The sequence below is a fragment of the Alligator sinensis genome, unplaced genomic scaffold (assembly GCF_000455745.1).
Source record: "Alligator sinensis unplaced genomic scaffold, ASM45574v1 scaffold59_3, whole genome shotgun sequence".
In the NCBI taxonomy this organism is placed as follows: Eukaryota; Metazoa; Chordata; order Crocodylia; family Alligatoridae; genus Alligator; species Alligator sinensis.
The window spans coordinates 635,422-641,421 of record NW_005842856.1 but is presented as its reverse complement, the minus strand read 5'-3'; positions in this window follow the sequence as shown (position 1 = coordinate 641,421).

The window sequence follows — 6,000 nt, the reverse complement described above, 5'->3', positions numbered from 1 at the left end:
GGTAGGAACCAAAAAACGGTGCCTCGTTTCCTGGGGGAACGATTTACGCGCGACACGGGGGGTAGGAACCAAAAAACGGGGGAGGAACGAAAAAAACAAGGCCTCGTTCCCGGTGGGAACCATTTAAGCGCAACACCGGGGGTAGGAACCAAAAAACGGGGGTAGGAACCAAAAAAATGGGGCCTCGTTTCCGGGGGGACCCATTTAAGCACGAGACTGTGGGTAGGAACCAAAAAACCAGGGGTGGAACCAAAAAACCGGGGCCTCGTTTCCGGGGGGACCCATTAAAGCGTGACACCGGGGTAAAAACCAAACCACGGGGGTAGGAACCAAAAAAACGGGGCCTTGTTTCCGGGGGGACCCGTTTAAGTGCGGCACCGGGGGGGTAGGAACCAAAAAAAAGGGGATAGAAACCATAAAAACGGGGCCTCATTTCCTTGGGGACCCGTTTAAGCACCACACCGGGGGTATGAACCAAGAAACGGGGGTAGGACCCAAAAAAACCGGGCCTCATTTCCGGGGGGAACCATTTAAGCGCGACACCGGGGATAGGAACCAAAACAACGGGTCCCCGTTTCCGGTTGGACCAATATAAGCGCTGAAGCAGGGATAGTAACCAAAAAATGGGGGTAGGAACCAAAAAACGGGAACTCGTTTTCAGGGGGACCCATTTAAGTGCGACACCGGGGGTAGGAAACAAAAAACAGGGGTAGGAACCAAAAAAACGGGGCCTCGTTTCCAGGGGGAACCGTTTAAGCGTGACACCGAGGGTAGGAACCAAAAAGCGGGGTAGAAACCAAAAAAACAGGGCATCGTTTCCGGGGGGACCCATTTAAGTGCCTCGCCAGTGCTAGGAACCAAAAAACAGGGGTAGGAACCATAAAACGGGGTTAGGAACAAAAAAACAGGGCCCAGGTTCCGTGGGGACCCATATAAGTGCGACACCTGGGGTAGGAACCAGAAAACGGGGGTAGGAACCAAAAAACGGGGCCTCGTTTCCGGGGGGACCCATTTAAGCGCGACATCAGGGGTAGGAACCAAAACACGGGGGTAGGAACCAAAAAAACAGGTCCCCGTTCCCGGAGGGACCCATTTAAGCGCGACACCAGGGGTAGGAAACAAAAAACGGGGGTAGGAACTGGGGCCCCGTTTATTTGGTTCTTACCCCCGTTTTTTGGTTCCTACCCTCGGTGTCGCGCTTAAATATGTCCCCCAGGAAACGGGGCCCCGTTTTTTGGATTCCTACTCCCGTTTAAAGTTTTCTACCCCCGTTGTCGCGCTTAAATGGGTCCCCGAGAAACGGGGCCCCGTTTTTTGGGTTTCTACCACCTTTTTATGGTTCTTACCCCTGGTGTCGCGCTTAAATGGGTCCCCCGGTAACGGGGCCCCGTTTTTTCAGTTACTACCCCGTTTTTTGGTTCCTACACCTTGTGCCGCGCTTAAATGGATCCCCCGGAAACGGGGCCCCGTTTTTTGGGTTCTTACCCCCGTTTTATGGTTCCTACCCCGGTGTTGCGCTGAAATGGGTCCCTACGGAAAACTGGCCCCCGTTTTTTAGGTTCCTACCCCTGTTTTTCGTTTCCTACCGCTGGTGCCGCGCTTTAATTGGTCCCTCTAGGAAAGGGGGCCCCAGTTTCTGGGTTCCTCCCCCGTTTTTTGCTTCCTACTCCCGGTATCGCGCTTAAATAGGTCCATCCTGGGAAATAGGGCCCCGTTTTTTGGGTTCCTACCCCCGTTTTTTGGTTCCTACCCCCAGTGTCTCGCTTAAATGGTCCCCCCGGGAAACGGGGCCCCATTTTTTGGGTTCCTACCCCCGTTTTTTGGTGCCTACCCCCGGTTTCTCGCTTAAATGGATCCCCCCAGGAAAGGGGGCCCCATTTTTTGAGTTCCTACCCCCGTTTTTTAGTTCCCACCCTTGGTTTCGCACTTAAATGGATACCCCCAGGAAAGGGGGCCCCATTTTCTGGTTTCCTACCCCCGTTTTCTATTTCCTCCCCCTGTGTCGCGATTAAATAGTTCCCCCCAGAAACAGGGCCCAGTTTTTTGGGTTCCTACTCCCGTTTTTGGTTCCTACTCCCGGTGTCTCGCTAAAATGGGTCCCCCCCGGGAAACGTGGCCCCGTTTTTTGGGTTCCTACCCCCGTTTTTTGGTTCATACCCCAGGTTCGCGCTTAAATGGTTCCTCCCGGAAACGGGGCCCCGTTTCTTGGTTCCTACCCCCGTGGTTACGCCTGAATGGGTCGCCCCGGGAAAGAGGGCCCCGTTTGTTGCGTTCCTATCCCCTTTTTGTGTTTCCTACCCCCGATGTCGTGTTTAAATGGGTCCCCCCGGAAACGGAGCCCCATTTTTTGGTTTCCTATCCCCGTTTTCTGGTTCCTACCCCCGGTACCGCGATTAAATGGGTCACCCCGGAAACGGTACGCCGTTTTTTGGGTTCCTTCCCTGGTTTTTTGGTTCCTACCCCCGGTGCCGCGCTTAAATGGGTCCCCCCTGAAACGGGGCCCCATTTTTTGAATTCCTACCCCCCTGTTTTAGTTCCTACCCCCGGTGCCGCGCTTAAATTGGTCCCCACAGGGAAGGGGGGCCAGTTTTTTTGGATCTTAGCCCCATTTTTTGGTTCCTACCCCCGGTGTCCGCTTAAATCGGTCGTCCTGGGGAAAAGGGCCCCGTTTTTTTGGTTCCTACGCCCGTTTTTTGGTTTCTACCCCGGTGTTGCGCTTAAATGGGTCGCCCCCGGGAAAGGTGGCCCCGTTTTTTCGGTTCCTACCCCCGTTTTTTGGTTCCTACCCCCGGTGCCGCGCTTAAATGGGTCCCCCCGGAAATGGGGCCCTGTTTTTTTCGTTCCTACCCCCGTTTCTTGATAACTACCCCGGTGTCGCGCTGAAATGGGGCCCCCCGGGAAACTGGGCCCCTTTTTTGCTTTCCTACCCCCGTTTTTTGGTTCCTACCTCCAGTGTCGCGCGTACATGGGTCCCCCTGGAAACGGGGCCCCGTTTGTTGGGTTCCTAACCCTGTTTTTTTTTCCTACCCCCGGTGACGCGATAAATGTGTCCCCCCAGAAACGGGGCCCCGTTTTTTTGGGTTCCTACCCCCGTTTTTTGGTTCCCACCCCCGGTGTTGCACTTAAATGGGTCTCCCAGGAAACGGGGCCCCGTTTTTTGGGTTCCTACCCCCGTTTTTTGGTTCCTAACCCCGCTGTCGCGCTTAAATGGGTCCCCCGGGAAACAGGGCCCCATTTTTTTCGTTACTAACCCCGTTTTTTAGTTCCAACCCCCGGTGTCGTGCATAAATGGGTCCTCCCAGGAAAGGGGGCCCCGTTTTTTGGGTTCCTACCCCCGTTTTTTGGTTCCTACCGCCGGTGTCGCACTTAAATTGGTCCCCCTGGAAACGGGGCCCCATTGTTTTGGTTCCAACCCCCGTTTTTTGGTTCCTACCGCCGGTGTCGCACTTAAATTGGTCCCCCTGGAAACGGGGCCCCATTGTTTTGGTTCCAACTCCCGTTTTTTGGTTCCTACCCCCGGTCTCACGCTTAAATGGGTCTCCCCGGAAACGGGGCCCCGTTTTTTTCGTTCCTAGCCCCGTTTTTTGGTTCCTACACCCGGTGTCGCGCTTAAATGGCTCCCCACAAAAACGGGGCCCCGGTTTTTGGGTTCTTACCCCCATTTCTTGCTTAAATGGGTCCCCCCCGGAAACGGGGCCCTGTTTTTTTGGTTCCCACCCCCGTTTTTTGGTTCCTACCCCCGGTGTCGCGCTTCAATGGTTCCACCCGGAAACAGCGCCCCGTTTTATGGGTTCCTACCCCCGTTTTTTGGTTCCTACCCCCGGTGTCGCGTTTCATTGGGTCCCCCCTGAAACGGGGCCTGGTTTCTTTGGTTCCTAGCCCCGTTTTTTGGTTCCTACCCCCGGTGTCATGCTTAAATGCGTCCCCCCAAAAAACGGGGCCCCGTTTTTTTGTTTTGTACCCCCGTTTTTTTTTCCTACCCCCGTTTTTTGGTTCCTGCCCCCAGTGTTGTGCTTCAATGGGTTCCCCCGGAAACGGAGCCCCGATTTTTTGGTTCCTACCCCTGTTTTTTGGTTCCTACACTCGGTGTTGCTCTTAAATGGTTCCCCCCAATAACGGGGCCCCGGTTTTATATTTCATACCCCAGTTTTTTGGTTCCTACCCCCAGTGTTGCGCTTAAATGGGTCCCGTTGAAAACGGGGCCCCGGTTTTTTGGTTCCTATGTTGACCCAGTAAACGGAGTCCAGGGTCCCAGATCGGGGTCCGGAGAGCTGGAAAACAGTCTCCCGGGCCCCGGATCTGGGTTTGAATAGCCGAAAAAATGGAAAACTGACTCCGGGGGCCCGGATTCAGGTCCGGAGAGGCGGAAAACCCAGGAAATGGACTTGGGGGCTCGTATAGGGTTCTGGAGAGCTGGAAAACCCGGAAACCGGGGTCCGGGGGCCTGGATCCAGGTCTGGAGTGCCCCAAAACCAGACTCCAGGGGCCTTAATCAGGGTCCGGAGAGCCGGAAAATCCGAAAAAGGGACTCCGGGGGTCTTGATCTGGGTCCACAGATCCAGAACACCCGGAAAACTGACTCCGGGGACCTGGATCGGGTGCCAGAGAGCCAGAAAACCACGACAATGGACACCGGGGGCCCGGATCGGGGTCTGGAGAGCCGGAAAAGCCGGAAAATGTACTCTGAGATCCCATTCCGCCTCTGTGCTTTCAAGAAAGGAACTCCCCAGCCTGTATGTATGCTGTGGATTTCTTCTCCGAAGGTGCAGTGCCCTGCATTTGTCTAAGTTGCACCCCATCCTGTTCTCATCTGCCCACTTTTTGCCATCTGTCTAAATCTAGTTGCAGCCTCTTCTCTCCCTTCAAGTGTGTCCGCCTCTCCCCACATCTTAATGTCATCAGGAAACTTGGACAGCATGCTTTCCACCCCCTCGTCCAAGTCGCTGATGAAGATGTTAAACAGTGCGGACCCGAGGACCGAGCCCTGGGGTACCCCACTGCTCACATCTCGCCAGGTTGAGTACAACCCGTCCACCACTACTCTCTGGCTGCACCCCATCAGCCAATTTTTTACCCATCCAACTGTGCAGGCATCAATGCCGCAGTTACTTAATTTATTGATGAGTATGGGGTGAGAGAGAGTCTTTCTAGACTTTAAGAAGGCCTTTGACACTATGTCCACAGAGACACCATCATCCAAGGATTTACTTACTTGGTCGTAAAAGGCAATCGGGTTGGTCTGGCAGGAACTGCCTTTGGTGAAGCCATGCTGATTGCCCCTGAGCATGATCTCCCCTGCAGGCCCCCCCCAGTTATGCTCCTTGATGATCCTCTCCAAGAGCTTCCCGAGCACCGAGGTGAGGCTTACAGGCTTATAATTACTTGAGTCCTCCTTCCCCCCCCTTCTTAAAAATTGGGGCCACATTAGCCAGTTTCCAATCCCCTGGCACCTGGCCAAATGACCATGAATGCTCATACAGCCGGGCCAAAGGCTCCCCGATGACCCCTGCCAGCTCCCTCAACGCCCTTGGGTGGAGGGCATCTGGACCTGCAGATTTAAAAATGTCTAGCCCTTCCAGAAGATCCTGAACTACATCTGCACTGAGTAAAGGCTTGATAGAGCTATCCCCAAGACTGTCCCTACCTCTGGTAGGTGGGATATCCCGGTCCCTGTTCAGGAAAACAGAACAGGTAATGTAATAGAGCATCAAATCTGGTAAGAACGCATTACATCAGAGCTGCCCAACTGTACATCCCATGGGATGCATCCTAGGGGCCACAGATCCCTCATTGCCACGCAGTGCATGCTCCCCCCTGCAGCACCATATACCCGGTACCCCACTACTGCACCACATGCCCAGGAGCCCATCTTCACCCAAGTTCCCTTAGTGCCTTACTCCGCTCAGATGCCCTGGGCCACAGGCAATCTCACCACTGCACATGCTGCATCACTGTGCCTCACTTTCCCGAGGTGCAGAAGGTAAAGCCAGACAAAGAGGA